This window comes from Macaca thibetana, chromosome 6, assembly GCF_024542745.1.
Source record: "Macaca thibetana thibetana isolate TM-01 chromosome 6, ASM2454274v1, whole genome shotgun sequence".
NCBI classification, from domain to species: domain Eukaryota; kingdom Metazoa; phylum Chordata; class Mammalia; order Primates; family Cercopithecidae; genus Macaca; species Macaca thibetana.
The window spans coordinates 104,349,168-104,376,670 of record NC_065583.1 but is presented as its reverse complement, the minus strand read 5'-3'; the positions used below and the strand labels follow the sequence as shown (position 1 = coordinate 104,376,670).

Here is a 27,503-nt window from a genome sequence, read left to right as displayed (position 1 = left end):
GCCAGGACCAAGCCTATTTGTTTATGGGGTGTGCAAACCCATCTAGGCATTTTCAGTGTCTTGCTTTGGGCGGGTTTAAGCTACATAAACGGAGGTGTGAGTACAATTGTGAGGTAGTTTCTTTCGGGTTGTGGGGGAAGAGCCTGTCGTGGGTTGGTGTTGAGTGTTTAGTGAAGTAAATACTTATTAATTGAGGGAATGGCAGTTGGAGTCGTGCACACCTAAAAGATGAAAATACAAGCTCTGATCGGACATATTAAGACTTTTGTTTTTGGGGTTTGGCAAGAGTGGGTTTTGGATGAAGGTCGGAGATGGGGGTGGGGGGGGTTGGCGAAATTTTATTGTGGTTTGTGGTGTGGTGGGAGTGGTGTCGCGGAACTGGTTATTGGTATGTCCTACAAGCATGAATTAAATAACACCTTGCTGAAGTTTGCGTGGAGCTAAAATATTGAACGTAGGTGCGATCAACAACTGCATGTACTAGGAATCAAAGACAGGCGCATTCAGGACGGGATGTGGTGGGAGTCAGCATTCTGCGATGGGGTTGCGTGCGGACCAGAGATAAAAGATACCAAATGCATGGAGAGCTCCCGTGACTGGTTAATAGGGTGATAGACCCGTGATCCATCGAGATGTCTTATTTAAGGGGAACGTGTGGGCGATCTTGATTGCTATGGCCCTGAGGTAAGAACCAGATGCCGGATACAGTTCAGATATAGCTACCCCCACGAGTTATGGGCCCGGAGTGAGGAGAGTAGCACTCTTGTGCGGGATATTGATTTCACGGAGGATGGTGAGTAAGGGACTCCTAAGTGAGGGGGGGCATCCGTGGTGAGGAGGATTATTTAATAGGTATGTGCTATGTCCAGTGAACGACTTAATGTACTATGGACGATTAACATAGGCTGGTCTAGTTAATATCCGTAGGGAAGGTGGATTAGATTTGGAAGGGTCATACTATGTGTTACTGTTGAAGTTCTTATCAGAGTCCTTGCTTGTAAGCATGTTTTTCAAGGATGTTGGGTTGATATGTAATGATATGTGTTATGTACAGTTAAGCATATATAGTACTATATATTATACATGTTGGCTAGCAGTAATGCACGAATTACATAGTAGTATTATAAGTAAGTTAGTACTAGAATTATACTATGAAGCTCATGCAACATAAGAATACAGAAAGTAGTTTAAGTTAGAATGCCAGCTTTGGGTGTTGGCGGTGGAGTTAGGTACTTTCTTTCTGATTGCCCTAGGAAGAATGTTTCATTTCTGGTTTACAAGGCCAGTGTATTAATTTATACTACGAGGGCAAGTTCATTTGAGTAGGTTGTTTTCGATTAGGGAGACCAGTGGTATTAGGATTAGAATTGTGATAAAGTATATTACGGATGCTACTTGGCCGATAATGATGAGGGGTTGGGTTACTGGTTCGCTTCCAATTCAGGTGAGAGTTAATAGGATCGTGATTAGGAGTCAGAATAGAAACTCGCTGAGTGGGCGGAATATTATGCTTTGTTGTTTGGATTTGTGAAGTATGGGGATAACTGCTAGGATGAGAATTGATAGGAAGAGTGCTAATACGCCTCCCAGTTTATTGGGGACAGATCGTAGGATTGCGTATGCGAATAGGAAGTACCACTCTGGCTTAATATGTGGGGGGGTGTTTAGTGGGTCGGCTGGAATATAGTTGTCTGGGTCGTTTAGGAGGTTAGGTGAGAATAGTGTTAGTATTGCTAGGATGAAGAGAAGGAGAACTAGACCTAGGATGTCTTTAACTGTGTAGTAGGGGTGAAAGGCGATTTTGTCTGAGTCGGAGGAGATTCTGCAGGGGTTGTTTGATCCTGTTTCGTGTAGGAATAGTAAGTGTACGGTTGTGAGAGCGACGATGATGAAAGGTAGGATAAAGTGTAAGGTGAAGAATCGTGTGAGAGTGGGGCTATCAATGGCGTATCCACCTCAGATTCATTGAACGAGATTGGTTCCGATATATGGGATTGCCGATAGTAAATTTGTGATTACCGTTGCCCCCCAGAATGATATTTGGCCCCATGGGAGGACATAGCCCATGAAAGCTGTTGTTATGGTTATAAGAAGGAGTATAATGCCAATATTTCAGGTTTCTAGGAGGAGGTATGAGCCATAGTAGAGGCCTCGGCCCATGTGTAGGAAAAGGCAGATGAAGAGTATAGAGGCGCCATTGGCGTGGAGGTAGCGAGTGGTTCAGCCGTAGTTTACATCTCGGGTAATATGTGCGATTGAGGAGAAGGCAGAGGAGGTGTCTGGTGAGTAGTGTATTGCTAAGAATAGGCCTGTGATGATTTGTAGAATTAGGCAGGCTGTAAGAAGTGAGCCGAAGTTTCATCATATGGAAACGTTAGATGGGGTGGGTAAATCAATGAGAGAACGATTAATTATTTTTATGATTGGGTTGGATTTGCGTATTGGAATCATTAGTGCTTTTATAGTTGAAGTACAACGATGGTTTTTCATATCATTGGTTATGGTTAGAGTCCATATGGAAGCAATGACGTATATTTTGTGTACATTGAGTGTATTATTAGTTATGGGATTTGTGGGTTTTTCTTCCAAGCCTTCTCCTATCTATGGGGGTTTAGCGTTAATTGTTAGTGGTGTGGTTGGTTGTGTGATCGTTTTAAATTGTGGAGGGGCTTATGTGGGCTTAATAATGTTTTTGGTTTATCTAGGGGGTATGATAGTTGTTTTTGGTTATACTACAGCAATGGCTATTGAAGAGTATCCTGAGACATGAGGTTCGGGATTTGAGGTTCTAGGGGGTCTTTTAGTAGGGTTGATGATGGAAGTGGTGTTAGTTTTATGGGTTTTAAGTTTGGATGAAGTGGTAGTAGTGGTGGTTAGTCTTAGTGATACGGGTGATTGGGTGATTTTTGAGGGGGAGGGATCAGGATTAATTCGAGTTGATTCTATTGGTGCGGGTGCCTTGTATGATTATGGGCGTTGATTAGTGGTAGTTGCTGGTTGAACGCTATTTGTTGGTGTGTACGTTGTGATTGAGATTGTCCGGGGCAATAGATTATATCATTAGAAATAGGGCTAGGGTAAGGGGGATAAGGAAAGAGAGGGAATAGAGTTTGATTATGCCTTTTTGGGTGGCTACAGTTATGGAAGCAGTGATATGTGTTTGTGAGATTATTTTAGGTATGGATTTTTCTAGTCATGTTGAGTCTAATAGGAGGAGGGCTAAGTTTTGGCTTATAAGTAGATTTTGATAGGGGATTGTACGGTGAATTGTGGTGGGAAAATACCCTAGTATGTTGGAAAATTTGAATATTTGTGATGGGTTTTTTATTTTTAGTTTGTTTGTTATAAGGTTGAGGTCCAGGGCTGCTAGGAAACCTAGGGCAGTTGCGCCTAGGGCTGAGAGTTTTAAATAGAGGGGTATTGTTGGCTGGGGGGGTGAAGTGGGGGGGATGCTATTGGTGATAAGAAATCCTGTGATTATGCTGCCTATTGCGAGGCGTTTAATTGGGTTTAGTAGAGCGGGGTTGTTTTTGTTAATGTTTGTTAGAGCCGGGAAGCGAGGTTGTCCCGTTAGGGTGAGGAGGATAGTTCGAGTACTGTAGGCGCTTGTTAGGGAGGTAGCGATGAGAGTAATAAATAGGGCTCAGGCGTTGGTATACGACGTATTTGTGGCTTCGATAATAAGGTCTTTGGAATAGAAGCCTGTGAGGAAGGGCATTCCTGTGAGTGCTAGGTTGCCAATGATTAGGGAAGTTGAGGTGAGGGGTATTGTTTTAAATAGGCCCCCTATTTTTCGAATGTCTTGTTCGTTGTTTAGGTTGTGGATAATGGATCCGGAGCATATAAAAAGTATGGCTTTAAAGAAGGCATGGGTGCAGATGTGTAGGAATGCTAAGTATGGTTGGTTAATGCCAATGGTGACTATTATTAGACCTAGTTGGCTTGAGGTGGAGAAGGCTACAATTTTTTTAATGTCGTTTCGTGTGAGGGCACAGATGGCTATAAATAGGGTAGTAATAGCCCCCAGGCATAATGTAAGATTTTGAATTAATGTATTGGTTTCTATTAAAGGATGGAAGCGAATAAGCAAGAATACCCCGGCAACGACTATGGTGCTGGAGTGAAGTAGGGCTGAGACTGGAGTTGGGCCTTCTATAGCAGAGGGTAATCAGGGGTGAAGGCCAAATTGAGCTGATTTTCCTGCTGCTGCTAGGAGAAGGCCTACTAGTGGAAGGGGACTTAAGTTGGAATTTAGGGCTAATATTTGTTGAAAGTCTCATGAGTTGTAATGTAGGAGAAATCATGTTATAGCTAGGATAAGACCAATGTCGCCAATGCGGTTATATAGGATTGCTTGGATGGCTGCTGTATTGGCATCTGTTCGAGCGTGTCACCAGCTAATTAGGAGGAAGGATATAATCCCTACGCCTTCTCAGCCGATAAAGAATTGGAAAAGGTTGTTAGCAGTAACTAGAACTAGTATGGCAGTAAGGAAAATAAGGAGGTATTTGAAGAATTGGTTGATGTTTGGGTCTGAGCTTATGTACCATAGCGAGAATTCTATAATGGATCAGGTAATGAATAGTGCAATTGGAATAAATATTATGGAGAAGTAATCTAGTTTAAAGCTTAATGTTAGGTTTAATGTTTGGGTAATTATTCAATGTCAACTCCAAATGGTTGTTTCTTGGTTTAAGAAGATGTATAAAGTTGTTGAAGGAAGGCTGGTAATAAAAGCATATATTACGGTTATTTTTACGTAGTTTGGGTATGGACGTTTTTTGTTAGGGTTGATAAGGGTGGCAAAAATTGGAAGAGTTAGGGAGATGAGGGTTGTTATTATGATGGGAGTGTACATGATTATTACTTTTATTTGGAGTTGCACCAATATTTTTGACTCCTAAGGCCAATGGATAGCTGTTATCCTTTAAAAGTTGAGAAAACCGTAGTTTTAAGTACGGAGACGTGGATTAGCAGTCCTTGCGAGTTTTCTCGGTAAATAAGAAGTGGTAAGCTTCTATAGTTAGATTCACAATCTAATGTTTTAATTAAACTATATTTACAGGAAGTGAACCCTAGAATGATGTTGGGGTTAAGAGATAGAAGAATAATTGGAGCGAGGTGTATGAATATTAATATGTTTTCTCGTGTGAAATCAGTTTGTTTATGAAAGACTCTAGCATGGAGTTTATTTAGGAGAAACAAATGACTTTCTAGGTTCCACTACTTGGCTGAGAGGAATTCATGTTTTAGGAAGCCCCAGATGGGAAAACCTTGTTGTTTTCTTCTCTTAACTGATCTGTATTTTCCATTTTTTCTACTTGCTTTTATTTCCCACAATCCAGACTCGCCTTTTCTACTTTGCCTATCCAACGATCTAAAACACTATGTAAAGATTGTGTCTTTACATAAGTCTTGTTGCTTCTTTTAAACATTAGCCATAATCCAAAAAAGAAAAAAGTCTTAGGACTATAGTCCTAACAACACAAATTTTAACGCTGACCAAAGCAATTTCTATTTTAATTTAGATTATTTGAGCTGAATTTGCAGGGCGAAGTGGTCATGGGTAAAACTAACCATTAGTTACCTCAAGCTTGCAACAATGGCAAAGAAATGTCAAGCCATTAATTAAAATGACTTCCACTGCCCCTCCTGGAATCAAGTCGTTCCCAGTTAGTCAACATCTGTCACAATCTGTGTAAAAGGGCAGAACACACTACACCCCAGCACATTAAGTTAGAACACAGAGGTCTTCGGTCACTGCCAGGGTAACTTGTCTGTGGCATGATAGTTGCCAAGTGAAACAGAGCCTTCTCTGTAGGGAGCCCTCCTGGGCTGAGGCTCCTTTTCTTCCCCTTTATTTCTTGCTAGGCTGGCAGGAGCCAGGCTGTGGCCTGCTGACTGCATCTGCCAGATGACTACAAATGTGTGAGTAAACCCATTCTCAAGACCAAGAGAACCTCTCAGTTGAACCAGGCCCAAGTTGCTCACCCGCTGAACTGCCAGTTAAATAAATGGTGGTTGTTTTAATCCACTAAATGCTGGGATGGTTTGTTACACACCAGTAGGAATCAATACAGTATACTTGTCGATCTAGGAATTCCTGTCTTGTCAAATCTGAGAAAATTCTCAGTCATTATCACTTCAAATATTACTTTTTTCCCATTTTCTAGTCACTCATTCCAAAACTCCTAGTGGATGTCTTTTCTGTCATTTCTGGTTCTGTCTTTTGTGATCTTAAACTTTCATTCATTTTTTTTCCATTTTTACTTCTGTGTTACATTTTGAGTCATTTCCTTAGTTCCAGTTTGCTTATTTTCTATTCAACCATTAAATATTTCTATTTAGTTTTGAGTTTCAGTGACTGTAAGTTTCATTTATAAAAGAACTATTTGGTTATTTTCTAAATCTGCATTTTGATTTTACATGTTTTTCTGTTTTTTAATTTGTGTTTTCCTTTGCCCTTGTAAATCATTTAAAATGTACTTATTTTATAATCATCTATAGCTTGATCTATACTTCTTGGGCATTACTTTTTCTGTTAATTTCATGATCTGACCTTCAAGGTGGGTTCCTCCTGTGGTTTGTCATTTTTAGTATGAGCTTATTTTCAGCAGAGATTTCTCCCCTCTGGTGAAGATCTGTATGCCTTGGGTTATGTGATTGTCACTTCACTGTGCCCGCCAGTTTGCTTCTGATGGAGTCCTACAGATATCACCAACTCTCAACCAGCTCTAATGTTTCTTGGTATTTCTGCCCACAGTGAAAATTCAGAGCTTATTTCAATGTAGGGCATGGGCTTGGCATGGGCTTTTTCTATATGACCTTTATTATTATTATTATTATTTTAAACCTATAGCCTGAGGACATGGGAGCTTTTTTTCCTGATTTGTTTTTGCCAACACTGCAGCCCTCAGGAACTCAGATTTTGCAGAGTGCTCAATTCCAGTTGCCTTCCTTACTCACACCAGAGATGACATTTTATTGGCCTGCAAGGGTGTTAAACTCCCAAGGGTGTTAAAATCCCTGGATCTCCAGGGCCTGTCATTGGTCCAAACCCTGCAGAGGCTGCAGTGACATTAGCCCCTACTTACTGCCCAGCCTCTGAGCTCCCTCTTTGTTTCTGGAATCTGGGGATTTCCCTTTCGCTCTGTCTATAGATGATTGTGCTGGACCCCTATTGACTCCAATAGGAATGCACCAGGTTCAAGAGGCCAAAGAAGAGACCTGGAGCCAGAAAATGAGACATACGATTTGATTTGGGGGAACTTACGTACAGGGATGGACTGGTGGCAGTGGGCTGGATAGGAGAACCACAACTGCTTTCCAACAGCCTGTAGTTCATACAGCACCTTCACTTAGCACCCTCTCTCCAGCAACATCCACGTGGCAACCCCCATTTCCTAGGCTGAGTTATTGCTGTCAGATGTGTTTGCCATTCAGGCTGCTGTATAGAGTATGCTTAAGTTATTGCTGTCAGGTACATCCACCATATATATACATATACATGTACGTATATATGCACATACATGTATGTATGTGTGTACATATTTGTACTTATATACATGTGTGTGTGTATATATATATATAAAAAACCTTTTCTCTGTGTTTCTCTGTAATAGTAATTGAAGAGGGAATTCTTCTATATAATCTTAGTCCACTATATTGCTGGAAGTTCTCTTCTCCATACTTTTGAGATACGAATTTTACCTTTCAATATTATAAAACTATAACAAAGCTGTAAATTTTGGGAATTGGTATATGTTTGTTTTTAGAAAAATTGTTAGAAGCATCCCAATAGCAATGGGAGGCTTTAACATACTACCTTGAATCTGTACCAAATAAAGAAAGTAAAAATTAAGCACAAAAGAGGGATCTAATACTATAAACAAGGTAGATTTAATACATATGTATCAAACATAGTAACCTAGAAGCAATGAATATACATTTTCTGATGCCCACTTAACATTAACGACTTTTAAGAAAGCTTTAAATAGCAACAGATAGAGTTGAGTTGCTTTGGCCTATTGCTAAAGGCATCTAACCCACCTGCTTTGTGGGAGGTCATCTGCTTTGAACCTCAACTGTATCCAAGTCAGATTTAAACTCTGTGGGCCATTGGAATTGTCCTCTGAATCATCTCCAACTCTGCAGGATACATAATAGAGCCACTTTGTTGTTCTGGAATTTAAAGACAGGGTCTTATTCAACTTTGGCTATTTTTGTGCAGTCCATGGATCCTTGAAACAGGACATTCTACTTTACCAATATCTGACTCATAGAAGACCTATATATATACCTACCAGGTGGCTACTACCCAGTAACTCCTACCACCAATACCATGACATTTGTTTTGAAAACCTTAGCTTATTGCAATATTGCTTATAATTATGAAACATTAGAAACAACTGAAATGCCTATCAAAGAGAGAATTTATAAATAAAATGTAACATATTCACATCTATTTTGATATGAATTACCGTAATATTCTATTAGGATATGAATTGTTATAATGGCCATTAGAAGCAATGGATTGTTCCCATATATAACATAATATATCCATGCATAAAGTATCTATACAATACCAACACATAACATCATGTAAAGAAAAGAGATTCATGGAATAAAATATACATGTCATTTATATAAATTTTAAAAACACAGAAATAATACACTATATTGTTTAAGACCATATATGTATGTAAAATTATTACCAGTAGACTGATTTGGATATACACTAAATTCATGCTACTTGCTTCTGGAGGTTGCAGTAAAGAACTGGAACTGTGGCTGGGGACATCACTTTTATCTGTTTTATTTAGTTCATTTTTTATAAACAATCCTTGAGGCAAATAATGAGAAGCTGTTAATAAATGTCTATTAGTCTTTTTGCATATTGGTTGCATTTCTCTTTTTGATGACTTTATTGAGTATAATTGATGTACACTAAACTGCACATATTTAAAGTGCACATGGGATAAGTTTTGACAAGTGTATATACCCATGGAACCTTTACCACAGTCAAGACAATGAACATTCGTTACCTCCAACAGTTTTCTCAGGCCCTTTTGTAATCCATTTTTTCCTTGGACAACCACTGATTTGTTTTCTATCACTATAGATTAGTTTTATATAAACTCATCTATTTATATAAATCCCATTTATATAAATGGCATCCCATAGTAGGTACTCTTCTGGTTGTGGGGGGATGTCTATCTGCCTTAATTCAGTAATTTCTCAAGATAAAAACAATTTTAAAAATCTCAGAACTGCTGAAAACAATCTGGGGCATATAATCTGTGATTATATTCCCCCCTTTCAGAAAGGGGGAAAGGAGGGGATCTGTGGAAAGTAGGTACCATTTGGGATAGATTGCCAAGCAGGAAGAATAAGCACACTTATTATAATGGCTTCCACATTCCCCAAATTATTTCCTTCATGTAATCTTTTTTTTTTCCATTTTGTGACAGTGTCTGAAACTGCACAGATGAGAGTCTTTTGGATAAGTAAGCTACCCATTTAAAAACAGACGCTTTGCTCAGAATTTACTCATGGCAGCTGGTTCCAGTAGAAGCTTGTCATCCTAACCCTCACCCAAACTTAGCTTCATTAAGGAAATGCGTGTTTGGATCATAAGCGAGAGGAGCTAAGATGTATTGAGGCATGGAGAATTGGGGACTGTAGGAAGATCTGAGAAGGCAGCACCCTAGGAGACTTCGGGGGACAATAGGATATCAGGAAGCAGGACCCAAGGAGGTAGGGAGGGCCAGAAAAGAATGTGAGAAGACACCCAGAGTTAATAGCCATCCCTTTCCTAATATTCCCTATGGGCGGCTCCCTGATGAGAAACTGGAGGAAGAAATTCCCATCTTCTTGCATCTTCTATTCTCAACATCAGAAAACTCCTATTCTTGAAATTCCACCTCATATCATTATTGCTCTGTGGATTAAACTGGCTCTTGTTTGCTAGGCTTAGAGTCCAAATACAAGATATAACATTGATTCTGTGGAGAAACGTGCCAAATACCAAATAATTGATCTACAAAGAAAGTTCTGAAACATAACCTGTTATACGCCAGGGATTTCTTACATGTGTAAATCTTTGTAACAATGAACTATGTTCTAATGGAAATATTTTCACAGATATAATTCTTAATCTATAGCCAATATCAGTCATTAAAACATACTGTTCAGTCTTGGGGCCCATAGGTGGAAGATGTTGTGAAGACATTGGAAAGGAGCCAGGGGAGACAAAGTAACTCATGAAAGGTTTTGAAAAATAGCCCTTCAGGGAAATGTCTACATTTATTCCGAGGAGAGAGGTGTGAGTATCAGTCTTCAAACTGTAAAAGGATGTTACATTATTGACATCAAGTCTTTTTTTCTTCTTGTCCACAGAGGGCAATATGAGAGGAAATGAGTTTAAACTGCAGCAGAGGGGATTTAGGCTAGTCAGGTGTCCCCAGCTTGAAGATGAGAGGTGCATTCTCAAGCTCCCAAGCCTCAATCTCATAAGGGAGTAGGTCCTTCTTGAGGAATTTTTTTTTTTTTTTTTTTTTTTTTTTTTTTTTTTTTTTTGCGCTCTGATCAGTGGCAGGCCAAGTTCACACAGCCCTGGTCTGCTTGAAGTTGTTTGCATACATTAGTGTTTGCGAAACTAAGTTCTGTCCAAGAACAGAAAATGTTTCATGGCTACATGGAGGGTAAAGAAAACGTGAAGTTGCCTCATACGAGGAGAATCCAGACATGAGAAATCTCAGCCTTTGGTCCATCATTTTGTCAATCTGCTCAAAAGAGCATGGATTCACAGGAGAAGTGTCCAGGAGGAGGGTGGTGCCAGCCCCACTGCTCCGAGGGCAGTTGGACCACATCTCAGGCACTGGGTCGAGGTCTTGGCAGTCAGGATGTCTCCAGGGGCTGTTGAGAAATTGGAGTGCCTCCAGAGGGGAGCAACGGGGACAGAGGAATCTGGAAACTGGGTCAAAGAAGGAGCAGTTGAAGGAACCACATGTGTTGGCCTGAGGAAGATAAGTTGCAGTGGGGACGAGAAGCTGTTTTCAAATATTTGAAGTGCTGTCAGGTGGAAGAGCAGTGAAAATTGTGTGGCTCCAAACGGTAAACCCGGGACCCATGAGTACAGGTCACAGGGACGGTGTCCGCTGAAAAGAAGGAAGCATTTTATAATCATTAAAGATGTTCAAAGTAGATGGTGGTACTTCGTGATATAGAAAATGTTGGTATGAAGACTAGATATATATAAAAATGTTGGAGGAAGAATTTTTGAGCTTTTTTTTTTTTGTCTCACCAAGCAAACGAAACTTTTTGGAGAGAGATGACCTAGCAAAAGATTTTTTCTCTTGGTGATCGGGAAAGGCAGTCTTTGCAGACCGAACCACTAGAGGGAGTCAGGGCAGCAGCGTTGCAAGGCCGCCGTCCATTCTCTTCACCGAAGCAGCAACTGATACCCAGGCCTGGCTCTCCGGTTCTAAGTTCCCCTGATTTCAATATCACCCCCATGAATCTTTCTGAAATGTTTACATCTGATTAAATTCTTTAATGTCTGAGAGACCTCTGTGTGTAGAGAGGCACAATCACTGCTATTTGTTGTCTGTTTACATCTTTATTTATTAATTATATAATAAACAGTATTCTCCTTAAAATTCAAATACTCCTTAAATGACTAAAAATGAAAACTTATGCATTTAACAAATGTGACATTTTCCAAATGTTTAAATATTAGTTTATAAACTAAATGAATTATCCTAAATATATGTAATATATAGTATATAATATATACTTCTAAAATCACAAATATCCTATATCTAAGTATTTTAAATGCTACAAATGCCTTAAAAGCAGAACCACACAAATGAATAATCACTATGATACATATACAAAGTGATACATACACAAAGTGATGAAATATAGCTAAAAAGATTTCCAAGCAAAGTGTTGAAGGTACCACCTGGTTTCTTCTTGGTGCTTATAGTAAAATGCAAGAGGAGAGTGATAAATTGAGGGAAGAACTTTTAAACAAAAAGGAATCAGGACTTGATGATTCTGAAAATTCTCAGTCTCTCCAGATGGCAAAAGATGTTAAAATTAAGAAATTACTTTTGAACATGTGGCATAGAGATAAGTCCTGGCCTAGAGAAAAAGCTAAGTAGTGATTGTACAAGCTTTTGTTAAAATCTCAGGAAGATTAAGGGATCAGAGTAGCATGCAGTCATACAAAGGGCCCTCTCCAGAGATTAACTGTGTATCTCACGGAACCTCTTAAATAACAGGGCCTTTTGGAAGCTTAATTGAGTTATCTTTCAACCTTCTCAGCAGGAACTCAAGGTAGAGGAGGGCCTAAGTCCAAAAGAACCTTGGATGTGGCCTTTGTGTAAAGGGAAATTTACTGGAGACCCACAAAGTATTTAAGAAAAGTATTTCAGCAAAAACACTGCCAACTTAAACTGAAAGGGACAGAAAGAGTACAAAATGAAAGGAGGCTGTTAGATCTCCAAAATTCTACTGGCAGGAAGCAGAATGATAAAACTACTCAGCTGCAAACATGTGCTACTTTTCATGAAAAAAGGAAAGATGACTCAGAGGGTGGAACTAAGAGCTATGGTGAATTATTCCCAACCCTTGAAATCTAATCAAAGAATTCTGACTGAAGTTTGCTAGGTTGGATTTTAAAACTACTTTGGACTGTAACTCCTTTTTATCTTCCATTGCCCACCTCTCCTTCTCTTTTTAACTAGAAATGTCAATAACTATTTTACTATATTCATTCCTTCGTTGTGCATTAGGAGCAAGATGATTTGTCTTTAGTTTTATAGATTGAGAGGAACTGTGCTCAAGGAGCCTCATGCATACCTGGACCTGATTTAAATGGTGAGATGCTGGACTTCAAGCAGATGCTGTCATGATATGAGGTTCTCAGGGACCTTGGGAAATAGTAAATGTATTTTGCATGTGAGAGGGACACAAATCATTGGAGGCCAAAGGGGTGAACCGAGGACAGATGCTAGGGTAGCTCCCACAATCCCCACCTCCTGATTTCACCCTTGTGGGATCTCTCCATGAGTGTGGATGGAACCTGTAATTTGCTTCTAACTATTAGAATTTGGCAAAAATGATGAGATATATGTGATTATGTTTACATGATTATATTATATAAGATTCCGAGTACATTGAGCTGCATAGAGAGAGCACGGGGGCAAGTGAGAGCCAGGTGGGCACTGGACAACCCTCTGCCTCACTGAGGAAAAATAACTAAACAAGGGCAAAAGAGATCCATGGAACCTGAGAGGCAAAGTGTTATTATATGCATTATTTGGCAAACTTGTCAGGAGGCGCATAAGAAGAAGCACCCAGATGGTTCAGTCAACTTCTCAGTTTTCTGGGAAGTGCTCAGAGAGGTGCAAGACCATGTCTGCTAAAGAGAAAGGGAAATTTGAAGACATGGCAAAGGCGAACAAGGCTCGTTACGAAAGACAAACGAAAACCTATATCCCTGCTAAAGATCCCCTTTAGGACAAAAAAGTAGTTCAAGGATCCCAACGCACCCAGGAGGCATTCTTTGGCCGTTTTCTTGTTCTGTTCTGAGTATTGCCCAAAAATCAAAGGAGAACATCCTGGCCTATCCATTGGTGAGTTGTAAAGAAATTGGGAGAGATGTGGAAGGGCACTGCCGCAGATAATAAGCAGCCTTATGAAAAGAAGGCTGTGAAGCTGAAGGAAAAATATGAAAAGGATATTGCTGCATACTGAGCTAAAGGAAAGCCTGATGCAGCAAAAAAGGGAGTTGTCAAGGCTGAAAAAAAGCAAGAAAAGGAAGAAGAGGAAGATGAAGGTGATGATGATGATGATGATAATGAGTAAGTTGGTTCTAGCACAGTTTTTTTTTTCTTGTCTAGAAAACATTTAAACCCCTGTTAACAACTCCTTTTAAAGAGAGACATTGAGATGTAAGGCTGTGTAACATTTGTTTTTAAACTGTGCAGTGTCTTTTTTGTATAGTTAACACACTACTGAATGTGGCTTTAGATAGCACTGTCCTGGTGTATTTTCAATAGGCACTAACCTTGCCTGATACAGTATGGGGATTGTAAACTGGCAAGGAAATTTAAAGCAGGTTCTTCTTGGTGCACAGCACAAATTAGTATACATGAGGATGGTAGATTTTTTTATTTTCACTTGTCTCTGATGCAGCTTATATGAAATAATTGTTTTTTTTTAAGTGAATACCACTCTGTAATTGCAAAAAAAAAAATTGCAGCTGTTTTGTTGACATTCTGAATTCTGAATGCTTCTAAATAAATACAATTTTTTTATTAGTAAACAAAAATGTTCTAATCCATCTTTCCAGAAGATTCTGTCTCACTTGCTGACTTTGAAAAAGCAAGTGGCCATGTGAAGAGGGCCATATAGCATAGGAGCTGAAGGCAGCCTCCAACTGACAGCAAGAAAATGAGGTCCTCAATCTGACAACCTGCAAGAAAAGTGAATGCTGTAAAAGCCACATGAGCTTGGGAGCAGATCTGACCCTAGCCAAATCTCTGAAGTCCACAGGCAGGAAATGAAGACCAGAAAAAGGCTATTGTCTCATGAATATGAGCCAGACTCCACAGAAGCTGGAGTCCTTCATTATGGAGCTAAACACACACACCTGGCTTAGGAGTCAGAAAAACTCAAGGAGAATTCAGGGAAGTAGAGAAATTGCAAGCTCAGATGCTGCTTCATACCAAAGAAGCAAGTCAGCAGATCAGCAACAATGTGTATCAGCTCCAAAATAACTTACACAGGTACCAAGACAAGACATTATATACACTTATATAGTCAAATACTTTAAAACTGTTAACAAACTTGCTACAATTGTCTCATTTGTCTTTTAATCTTAATATCACAGGTCAAGTTTGTAATCTCAAAAGTTCACCCTGGCTGCTGTATGGAGTATTCTCTTATCTGCTCATACTACATTGTGCTTATTCATTCATCAGTTAATGGAAATTTGGGTTGTTTCCTGATTTTGACTGTAATGAATAATGTTGCTGTAAACATTTGTGTACAGTTTTGTGTGGACATGCTTTTCCTTCTCTTGGGTAGGTTCCTATGAATGGAATCACTAGATTGTATGGTAAATGTATGTTTAACTTTTAAAGAAACTGTCAAACCGTTTTCTAACATGAACGGGCCATTTTACATTCTTATCAACAGTATATGAGGGTTTCTATTTTTCCACATCCTCACCAACATTTGGTGTTGTCTCTCTTTTACATCATAACTATTTTAGTGGGGATGTAGTGATATCTTATTGTGGATTTAATTTGTGTCTCCCTAATGACTAATGATATTGTGCATCTTTCCATATGCTTGTTAGCCATTTATGTACCTTCTATAGTGAAATGGCTATTCAAATCTTTTGCCCATTTAAAAATCGACTTGTTTTTCTTATTAGTCAGTTGTAAGATTTTTTTCTTTATTCTGTACAAAAGTTCTTTATCAGGTCTATGATTTTTAAATATTTTCTCGGCCTAGAGCTTGTCTTTAAACATTTTTTTCTTAATGATCTTTTGAAGTGCAAAAGTTTCATTTTGATGAAGTCTAATGTATTATTTCCTCCTTTAACTGTCATGATTTTTGTGTCATATCTGAGAACTCTTTACCCAACTCAAAGTTACCAAGGTATTTTCTTCCAGAAGTTTTGTAGTTTTAACTCATATGTAGGCCTGTGATTCATTTTTAATTCATTTTTTGTCTATGATGTGAGAGAAGGGCCTAAGTTCATATTCGTACATGTGGATGTGCAATAGTCCCAGGATCACTTGCTGAGAAAAGACTATCCTTTCCCCATTGATTTTTTTTTTTGGCACCTTTGTCAAAAATCAATTGACCATCAATGCAAGGGTTTATATCTGAACTCTCAGTTCTTCTCCATTCATCTCTAAGGATATGTCTATGCTTACATCAGTATCACAGTGTATTGATTCATGGGGCTTTGTAGTAAATTTTGAAACTGGGTGATAGAGGTCTTTCAATTTTGTTCTTATTTTTCAGAATAGTTTTGGCTATACTTTGCATTTTGATATAAATTTTAGGATCTGTGTGTGAAGTTTTACAAAAATGCTTGCTAGGATTTTGATAGGAATTATGTTGGATCTATAGATCTATTTGAGGGGGGAATTGCCATCTTGACAAGCTTGAGTCTTCCACTCCGTGGATAGGGAATGTCTCCATTTATTTGAATCTTCATTACTTTTCCTTAGTAATGTTTCACAATTTTTAGTGTACAAGTCTTAAACTTTTATTACATTTATTCCTGTTTATTATTTTTGATGCTTTGTGAATGGAATTTTTTTTTTAATTTTATTTTTTGGGTTTGCCATTGCTAATATATAGAAATACAATAGATTTTTAAAATACTGATCTTAGATCCTGCAGCTTTGCTAAACTGTTCGATGAGTTCTAGATATTTTGTGTATAGATTCCTTGGTATTTTCTATACACAGGATTATGCCATCTGCAAATAGAAGCAGTTTTAATTCTTCCTTTACTCTCAGTCTGCTTTTAATGAGCTATTATGTCTTCTGTTCTGCATTGGTCAAACCCTCACCTGGATCACAGTATTTATTACCGACCATCACAGTTTCCTTGAGGAAATGAAAAAAAGTAAAAAGATAAAGTAACTATTCCCATAATCCCTATATTCAGACACAATATTTATGAGCATGTGGGGTAAATTCTTCCAGACACTCTTGCTAGAGGCCGTGTAGCAGAGCTTATGATGCACTGAGCCACATCCTTCAGCCACCAGATTCCAGGGTAGCTGTGGTGAACCTTGCCTTGCACTTTACCAGTGTCCATATAAGCTCACATTACAGTGTCTTTCTGTTTTACTTTTTGGAGGTCAGGAAAGCCTGCTGAGCTATATGTAGACCCAACCCATATTATCAAGGCAGTTAATACTCCTTAGTTGATAGAAGCCCTCAGTTGATGGGAACAGGATTTCGTGGATTAATGCCCCAGTTCCCCCATCCTGCAGGACATAGCATATGTGACAATCTAAGATGCTTGCAACATGGTTTCTCAGAGTTCCCAATGGGATTGAATCCCAGCTGCATACAATTGTAACCCACTCATTTATTAACTTTTCTCCCTTCCTCTTTTCCTTCACTTCTGTTTCCTAAGACTACTTCCCTCTAAATGATCTGTACTCAAGTCCTTGTCTCAAGGTCTTATAGAGAAACCCAAACTAAGGCAGTTTGTGAAGGGACAAACTGGGGTACATCCCCGAAACAGCCATTAGGAGAGTGAGAGGACCTGCAGTGATGTAATACAAAAACAGTGAAAATAGCTGAGAAAACTAGAAAAAGAGAAAACTTATGGAAATAATAATAGTCATCTTTAAATACCTGCAAAACAATCAGGTATAAGAGGTCCAGAGGGACACTGGTATTAACTGAGCACCTTCCAGTTTACATACTCGCTACTATGCAGTATGTTTATTCCATCCTTACAACAACCCAGGGAGGCAATTAGAACTACCGTTATTTTTCAAATGAGAAAACTGAGGCACAGATGATTAAGGAATTTGCCAAGGTCTAAAGCTAGCAAGTATTGGAGCTAGGATTCAAATCCAAGCCTGTCTGCCCCCTAACCTGTGTCTTGCTGCTGTGTGTGTTGCTTTGAAGGGCAAAACAGAGACCAGCAGGCAGACATTCTAAATCCATAGAATTGTGTTTATATGAATGCAGTGTGTGGCAGAGATTGTCTAGATGTTCATCAATGCTGTTTTCTCTGTTCTGTTTCTGGACACATAGGAACACTTCATGTCCTAGCCTCCTTTATAAGTAGATTGGGGTCATGTAACAGGGTTCTGGCAAATGGGAATGTGCAGATGTGATATGTGATGCTCCTGATTCATTCATTCTGTCTCTTTCTCTCTCCCCCTCTCAACTAGCTGAAAGCAGAGAACCCAGCAGAGGATTCTGGGAAGGTCCTGGGGGATGGCAGAGCCAGCAGAGCGAGGGTATGAATCCACCAGGCATGGGGTGGAACGGAGCACTACTGACCACAGCGAACTGGGGCATGGGCAATCAATAAATGTATTTTAGATTAAGCTATTGAGACTCGGGGATTTTTATACAACTGGCATTCCCTAAGAAGCCATGAGCTTCCTGTCTCAGGAGGTGCACAAGCAGTGGTTGAATGTTCAACAGTCAAGAATGTTATAAAGAGAGGTTCCTGGAAGAGTGGACCTGATGGCTAGCAAAAATCACAGCTCACATTTATTGAGTTATTATGGATCAGGCATGTGCACATATTCTTTTATTTAAATCTACAATGTGCTTTATCACACTCATTTTATACATGAGGAACATAAGGCACGGAGAGGTTAGATAACGTGCCTAAGATCATGAAGCAAGGGGAAGCAAAGATACCCTTCTCACTCCTTCCAGACACTCACTTCACTACCACTGCCCGCTGTCTCTAAAGCAAAAGTTATCATTTGAAGGCTTGGGGACTGGTTTGGGGACTGGTTTGGTGTTATCCATGTGGGGCAGTTTGTTTTGTTTTTCTTTTTAAAATTTCAGCCTATGCTTAAAAGATTTCACGTAAAAATTCTGTTCCCTAGTTTCTCTTGAAAATTCAGAAGATCTGGTAAAACTGGGCTTGAAGACCATATGGTAACGGGCCGCTGAAGCTGAGGAGAGGGCCCCTTCAGATGGGCATAAGCACCGCTCCCCTCCCCAACCCCCCTTTTAGGTTACTATGAGGCTCTGGAAGCTTCTGAATGTGTGAACCCTGAAAGAGTCCATCTAAAGCTAAGTTCTCCCCAGGGGTAGAGCCCAATGCTGGGTATACAATAAGGACTCTATGGATATTTATCAAATGAAAGAATACAGTTGGAATTCGGATCCTCTTGACCTCTCTTTTCTATGACTGGGGACAGCTGAACCTGAGTCACTAATGATAACTCACAACACAAATTTTCTTTTTGTTACAAGCAGCCAGGACCCAGGTTCTAGGTATCTAAAAATGCTCTGCCTGACTTGAGTTCACAATGGCATTTTTTTATCAACTGAAAATATTTACTTCTATGCAACCGGCCAAAGCTGGGGGTAAGCAGCCCAGCAGGGTGCATTGATTCTATCTTAGATTACACTGTGCACAATGGACTCTTTGTAAAGTCCTTATGGCAGGGAGTGGCCAGGCAGGCATCTCCTGCACCCAGCTTTGGAGACTCACTTGCCACAATGCTTAAGAAGGATGGAGCAGTTTTAATCCACTTGGCTTAGAGAAGCCACAGACTGTAGGACTTACATGTGGGTGTGTAAGCCCCGCACAGAAGCAGCTTTTTCTCCAGCATTGTTAACAAAGCTCATTTGGAGGAATGCAGGTCTGGGGCATGGCCTGGATGGGCAGCGTGACGCACATACCACGTAAGCTCCAGACGCTCACTGATCCCCTTCACAGAGGCTGAGCCTGCCCACCCAACACTGCCCTCACCCTCACCTCCGCAGCCAGCCCTGGGAGAGCACTGCTTTTCTTGAGATGGCTGAGTCTTAGCATTGAGGATGGGAAGGGGAATGTAAGGACTCTTCCAGGAGAGAATCCCTTGCTTATTTGCATGGAGAAAGAAGGGAGCCTTTCCAAGTGCCTACACGTCTGACTCCCAATTGTGAGAGAAAATGAATTGATTAAAGTTACAGTTCTCAACCAGAGGTGATTCCCCTCCTAAGGGATATTTGCAACACTTGGAGGGATTTTTCATGGCAATGACTTGGCAGGGGAATAAGGGAGGTGGTGCTATGGGCATCTTGTGAGTGGAGGCCAGGGATGCTGCTGAGCATCCTACAAAGCACAGGACATCCCCTCATGGCAAAGCATTACTCACCCCAGATGTCAGTGTGCCAAGGTGGAGAAACCCTGGCTTAAAGGAGGGCTTTAGTTACCTTTTAAGCTTAAGAATTATAAAATGCAATTTATTGTTTTATAATAAAAAAGGGTGATTTTAAATATAGGCAAATATGCTGAACTTCCCAAGTATCCCCTTCTTTCATTATTTGTGGTAACAGTCTTGGCACACAGCAAGTGCTCAATACCTATCTGTGCAATGAATGAATGTCATACTGTAATAGTGTCTTTTACTTAGTTTGTTATAACATGGTCACTTCCTTCACTGAAGCAGTACACAGGCTCTAGGGGGAGGGCTGGGGGTAGGTATTGGACAGTTTACTTACTTACTTACTTTTCTGCTTGTGGCTTTAGCACATGGGCCCCTGACCCCAGCTGTACCTTTTTTTTTTTTTTTTTGAGACGGAGTCTCACTCTGTCACCCAGGCTGGAGTGCAGTGGCGCGATCTCAGCTTACTACAACCTCCGCCTCCCAGATTCAACTGATTCTCCTGCCTCAGCCTCTGCAGTAGCTGGGATTACAGGTGTCTGCTACCATGCCTGGCTAATTTTTGTGTTTTTAGTAGAGACGGGGTTTCACCATGTTGGCCAGGCTGGTCTTGAACTCCTGACCTCAAGTGATCCACCCGCCTCAGCCTCCCAAAGTATTGGGATTACAGGCATGAGCCACCGTGCCCGGCCCAGCTGTACTTTTAAAAAAATGTTGTCCGATTTGCTAATAAGCTTGGCCTCTCTCTTTTCTCAATCCTTGTGCTATTGTTTGGGTGGATTTGACTTGATAAATTTCCAACCCATCTGTGTAGGAACCACATTTGATATTGATATGGATTGTAGCCATAAAGCTTTTTTCACTGAGGAAGAAACATTTCATAATTGAAAAATTGAATTGTTACATATACCCCTTGAGTTACAAAACCTGAAGAATTTCCTATTGTTCAAAATAGGAGGCCAAGTGAAATTCTGACTCATTTCTGGTACTTCTTCCCTCTCACCCAAATTGCTGATGGCCCTGTAGCCACATTGACTGCATTTCTCATATGGTTGATGGGATTATCACTATCTGAAATGCTGTCAGATATTATTAGCTTGTTTTCCTGTCTTTCCTTTTCTAGATGTGAGTTCTCTAAGGGTAAATACCTTGTTCTTGCTCATTCACTGCTGTATCCTCAGTGCCTAGAATGGCGCTTGGTATAGGGAAGACATTTAATAAATATTTGTTGCATGAATGAATGGCAAGGCAGAGAGGCCAGAGCCTGAGTGACCTACCTAAGATCATGTAGAGCCCCATCAGGAGAATCGGTCATGAAACTGGGAACCAGGTTAAGGCCCTCTCCATTTGGCCTGCCCACATCCCCTGCATATATACTGTGGGGTGGGGATAGTAGGCATGCCATCCTTGTACCACAGGAGTTGCCCAGTGAGACTCAGGACAACTAGGATGCAGTATAGCATCATCATCTCCCAGATGGGAGGGGCCACCTTAGAGGTGACCTTGTGACGTGACACATAGGTCAACTAACCCGGTTTGCCTGCGACTGAGGAATTTCCTGGGGCGCAGGACTTTGCATCTGAAAAGGGGAAAGTCCCAGTTAAATTGGGATGAACTGGTCACCCTATGTGACAGAAACATTCAGTAAAAATCTGTGGTGCCCTGCAGTGGATTCTTCCTTTGGGAAACTCTGTTAAGTTGTCAAAGAATCATGGACTGTTAGTGGTGGCAGGGAGAGACCTTAGTGATCATTAAGTCTGGATATCGCAGACTTAAATGACTGCACAAGTGTGAGAAATGGGGACTATGGCAAATTGGGGCATATTTGCCTCTCATAAAAGGAGGTGGCCTTGGCTCAATGTTGCCCATGGGAATAAGAGCCCATGTGGCCAGATGGGCCTGTTCTCAAGAAAAGCTTGAAATCTCCCTCTCTCTCCCTCCTCCCTCTCTCTCCCTCTTCCCCCTCTCTCCCTCCTCCTTCTCTCTCTTTTTCTCTCTTCTCTCTGTCGGTGCCCACACATGTTCACCCACGAATATGTGTGGAGAGAGAGAAAAATGAGAAAGGGAGAAATAGAGGGAAATCTGATTTTTAACGCTACAACTATTTTTTAAAATGTAAACACTATGCAATGCAACACAATGTAGCTGCAGGCAGGTCCACCCCATAGGCCACTGATTGACAGCTGCTGTTGTCTGGCATTTCACATAGGGGGATACTAAAACAGAGAGCAGTAAATGCAGAGGTAGGAGTGAAGGATCCAGGCCTCTTGACCAGGGAGCTTGTTAAAAGACTCGTTTCTATAAAGATCAGTTACTATACCCAATTTTCACAATATCCCTTTGAGCAAGTTACTTAATCTCTCTCTGTCTGTTTCCTTATGTGCAAAGAATAATAGGGTGTATTTCCTGAGGTTGTGGTAAAGATGAAAGGAATGAATTCGTGCGAAGCAGTTAGAACCGTGGAGTAAGCATGTTGACTCTCATCATCACTGAGGTAGGTACTGTCATCATCCTCATTTTACATGTGGAGAAACTGATTTCTCAGAGGTTACCTAACTTGCTGGTGATGGTACAGCAATAAATCAGAACCAAGAGTTGAACCCTGGCTGTCTGACTCTGGTAACAGGGGTATTTTTCTCTGTACCTTCTTGCTATACCACTAGGCTGGTGTTATAAATTCAAGATAAGAAAAACAAAAGCCAGGTTTTTTTTCCTCTGGTAATTATTGTATAGATAGATTATCAAGGCCAGAAGTTAAGTCCTGTGTTATTTCTCTCTGCTGTCAGCCAAGTATCATCTGTAATGACGGAAGGGAAAATGTTACATAGATAATAAAAAATGGTGGATAATAAAAATAATTTCTGCTTGGGCATTCATTATGCAATTTGGGGGGCAGCTAATTTATCTTCCTAATTATGTTTTGCTTAAGCTGATTTTAAAATTAGTTTGTTTACCCTGAGCACACACTGATTAACAGCAGAGAGAGGTGGCCCAGAAACTTCTTGGGTGGTAGAGGGAAGGTATTTTGAGATTCAGGGGAATTTCCATGGATAATTTTCATGTAGCTCTGGGAAGGTAGAAGGTTGATAGGTTGATGGTGCTCTGAGTGTAATTAACTGTTGTGATTTGTTGTTGAGAGAATTTAAATATAAGGCCCTAGATTGCAGACTCAGAGAGGTGGATGAACCCCAAGCTCCTTGTTTCTTCTTCAGTGCTGAGGAAGGTTCAGACTGTCAAGGTAGGTAGATTGAAAAAGGAGATGGAGAAGGAGAGCTAGCTGGAGGTGACCCCAGGAATTTCCTTTCAATAGATACCCAAGGACGATTAAATGCCTATTTCGTACTGTGAATTATGCCCGGAGCTGAGGATGCCAAGATGAATAAAGCCATTGTCTTACCCTGTGGAACTCCACAATCTAGTAAGGAACAGGCTTATAAACAGAGAGATCACAGCCCATTGGAATCAGTGCTATCTAGAAAACAGGATCACAGTGAGAGCAGAGAAGAGAGAAGAGGGGGTGGCTATCACCATAGGAGAGGCAGGAAAGGAAGGAGCTCCGCCCCTCACTCTTCCTCTGTTCACCCACTTTCTGGGGAGTTGGGGGAGGCAGGAATGGGGTGGGGAGGTAAGGGATGGGGTGTAGCAACCCCTTCAGGTTCAGTGTCAGCTGGCTTCTGGCTGTTTCAGCCAGTGGGAGGTGCTGGGACAGGCTGGAGGATGGGAAAAGGGGAAAGTCAGGATAGCTCTCCCCTTCCTCTGCCTTGAGTGGCATCTTCAAAATCTTAAAAGCATATGGTCTCTCCCATGAGCCCATTTCCCACTAGACAGGTCCACTGGGGTCCAGCTTCAGCAGAGTGATCATGGCTTCTGAGCTCTGGTGACTTCCTTCAATTGCCCCTCCAGCCTGTGGGTGGTAACAGTTTCTTACTGGTGCTAAAAAACTGTCTCCTGTTTGGTGACTCCATGTTTCCATCCTCTGGAAAATCAATCCCTTGCATTAAATTCACTCTATTTAAATACAGTGGGTGGCTCTGATGGATGTGAAAGGCTTCCCAGGGTAACTCATACTTGAACTGGTTTTTAAAGAATAAAAAGGTATTTGCTAGGTTGAGACACAGGAAGATTGTGTCTGCAATATACTTGGAAGTGTGAAACACTGGAGCGTGGGGACCCAGAAGGGACAGACATCCCAGCAGTGGAGAGCCACTAAAAGATTAGAAAGGAAATATATTATTCAGGTATTTTAGAAAACTCATTTGGCCAGCTCTGCTCTGTATAGATTAACAAAGAAAACATGAGAGTGGCTGTGAAGACTACTTAAGAGACAATCACAACGATTCAGGCTAGAAGTCATGAGGCTCAAATTATATGTGCACATAGAGGCGTGATGGATAGATGTGGACACGGGACACACTCTTGCTATTATTCTCTTAACTGTATCCAAGGAGAAAATATCTTATTTTCCTGGCATACAATAGGTGCTCAATAAATGCTTGCTGAATGAATTAGTAACATTCTAATAACTTAATTTGTGTTATGAAACCTCAGTTCCCCACATTTCTTTCCATTAACCAGAACTCTGACCTGTCCCGTGGAGTCTGTTGCCCAGGGTCGCCAGGTTTCTGCCTCCCCATTTAGGACAGCATGGGGTCCTCAACACGGGTGCTCTGGCTTCCCAGCCCTGCTCTAGAGCATCCCTCTCTCTAGTTACTGACTGCCCCTCCTCTATCAGAGCCATTCAATCAGCAGGTATTTATAGACACTTATATACTCATAGCTGGCACCGTGTGGGACACTTCCCACTCATTTATCTCCATCCTTGCAACCGCCCAGTGAAGGGGCTACTTTCATCCTCATTTTATAGACAAAGAAGACAGATGGAGGCTGATAACTTGTCCTGGGTTATGCAGCTAGTAAGTGGCAGAACTGGAACTCATACCCAGGTGTATGACTCTCAAGCCCAGGTTCTGAGCCACTAGGCTAGATTGCCTGGTACTGGGTGCTGTATGTAGCTGGAGATATAAAGAAATGGACGATAACTTCCATTTCTCTCCCCACTCCGTGTGGGGAAAGTGTGAATGCACAAAGAATTAACTTTGATGCTAAAAATATGTAGTGATTCAATTCAACAAGCGAAAAGCTGCCACAAAGCAGAATGATGACTGCCAGTATAAACAGTAGGGCTAAGAGGAAAGAGAGATCATCCTAGGCTGGGGTAATCAAGGGAGGCTTAAGGAAGTAGGTAGGATTTAACCTGTGGCTTTCCTGCTAGTTAAGGAGACATGCTGAATTCTTCTAAAACAATGCGAGACCAGCTGGGAGGTCACTAGCAGGCCAATGCAAATTGCAGCAGGAAATTAAAGAAGGGAGAGATTTGTATAAACTGGAGAAGGACATCTGGTTGATTCTGGAGCTCTGAGTGCCTGTGGATGGAGCCTGGGTGGACTGCCTGTGGGTGGAATACCTTCTACCAACTTTGCACAACCACCTGTAGCTGACTCATTTCACACATGCACATTCCTAGGTTGAAATAGGCTCCTTCCAGGACTCCAGGTTTTCCTTTGGGTGTGACCTGTCCCCAGTCTTTCTTTTCACACATCACGTGTGATCCCACAGCAGGGAAGACAGATCCCACTACACCTGAGAAAGAGGGACCATCTCTTCCAGTTCTTGGGGATAATAGAATGACAAGCAACACATGAGACTCAACATCAGGTGTATTTGCTTGATGGTATACTCCTTAGGTAACACAGGGAAATGGCCCGGTGACTCCAGGAGGGAGTCAGGGAGCCTGAGCATGCAGGTAAGAGAATGCCTACTTGCCCCCTGTGGTAACATCTGTATCTTTTAAGCATATCCATCATTCCTTCCCTTGTGGGGACTCCTGCCCTACTGTATGTGGTCTAAATGGGACTTGATTGAATATGTCACCCTCCACCACAGGGGCAAGGATATAAACCAGCTGGCCAATCAGACTACTCCATTCTCCTGGCCATAGCGATTGAGCCAAGCCTGGTGATAGATAGTGTGATGGTTAACACTAGAGTGTCAACTTCATTGGATTGAAGGATACAGGTATCTGGGTGTGTCTATGAGGGTGTTGCCAAAAGAGATTACAATTTGAGTCAGTGGGCTGGGGGAAGGCAGATCCACCCTTAATCTGGTGAGCACAATCTAATCAGCTGCCAGCAGATATAAAGCAGGCAGAAAAACGTGAAAACGAGAGACAGGCCTAGCCTCCCGGCCTACATCTTTCTCCCATGCTGTGTGCTTCCTGTCTGAACACTGGACTCCAAGTTCTTCAGTTTTGGGACTCGGACTGGCTCTCCTTGCTCATTAGCTTACAGACAGCTTATTATGGGACCTTGTAATCATGTAAGTTAATATGTAATCAACTCCCCTTCATATATGTATTTGGGTTGGGGATTGGTGCATTTGTATATATCCTATTAGTTCTGCCCCTCTAAGAGAACCTTGACTAATACAGGTAGCCCCTGCTCTCCCGCCGTGCTAGTCTTGAGCTGCAGGAGAGCACCACTTAACAATGGCAGGGCCCCATGTGAGCCCACACTGGCTAATGCTCTGTAGTTCAGGATTTAGCCTGGAGCCTGCCTCAGATATGAAGGGTTGATCTCCTCTGGTCTTTTAAAGGGTACATATCCAGAGACTCTCAGTTGATAGTTGGTTGCTTTGGAGATTTGGGGTCTTCTCAGTGCTAGACTGGTTTACCCTGATTAAGATTAAATTTTACTTCCCAGGACAGAAACGCATAATGGTTACATTTAAAGTTAAGGTTATATTTTGCTTTCTGGAACACAAACCCGTAACAGAGGCATAAACCTATGGATCTTTGCACCAGAGGTGATTTGAAGAGGGAATGCAGGCATGCCCACCCCTAGCCCCTACATCTAGGCATCCTGTTAAAGCAAAAGGAGTTTGCATATATACTGACAAGTTTTCTTCCAAGAATATTGTACCAATTTACATTACTACTAAAGAGCTGAAAGCGCCTTTTACTCTCCGCCTTCCCAAAACACCAAGCCCAGGTGTTTATGTTTAAAAAAATAATCAATTTGATAAATAATAAATTACAGTAATCTCTCAGCATGCATGGGGATTGGTTCCAGGATCCCTGCTGTACCAAAATCTGCAGGTACTCAAGTCCCACAGTCGACCCTGCAGAACCCACAGACAGGAAAAGTTGGCTCTTAGGTTTTGCATCCCATGAATACTGTATTTTCAATCTGTGTTTGGTTGAAGAAAATCCACGTATAAGTGGAACTGCACAGTCCAAACCCATGCTGTTCAAGGGTCAACTGTACATTGTCGTATACTAATTTGCATTTCCTTGATTTCTAAAGAGTTGGAGTCTTTTTCATATTTATTGTCTGTTTATATTTCTTGTTTTATGAATTACTCCTTTCAGTGTTTTGCAATTATTTATTAGTATGTACATCTTTTTCTTTTTGATTTAGTTTAGTTTAGTTTTGAGACAGTATCTCGCTCTGTTGCCCAGGCTGAGTGCAGTGGTGTGATTATAGCTCACTGCAGCCTCAACCTCCTGGGCTCAAGGGATCCGCCCACCTCAGCCTCCCAAGTAGCT

The 27,503-nt window shown here is 41.1% G+C and overlaps 1 protein-coding gene and 1 pseudogene across 2 annotated transcripts in view; one reads left to right on the top strand and one right to left on the bottom strand.

Annotated features, from left to right (window-relative positions):
• The window catches only part of PDE8B (phosphodiesterase 8B), a 344,936-nt gene that overhangs the window by 53,686 nt on the left and 263,747 nt on the right, over positions 1–27,503 (top strand). The gene's annotated exons all lie outside the window — the stretch shown is intronic.
• Positions 1,014–2,393, bottom strand: LOC126957615 (uncharacterized; annotated as a pseudogene).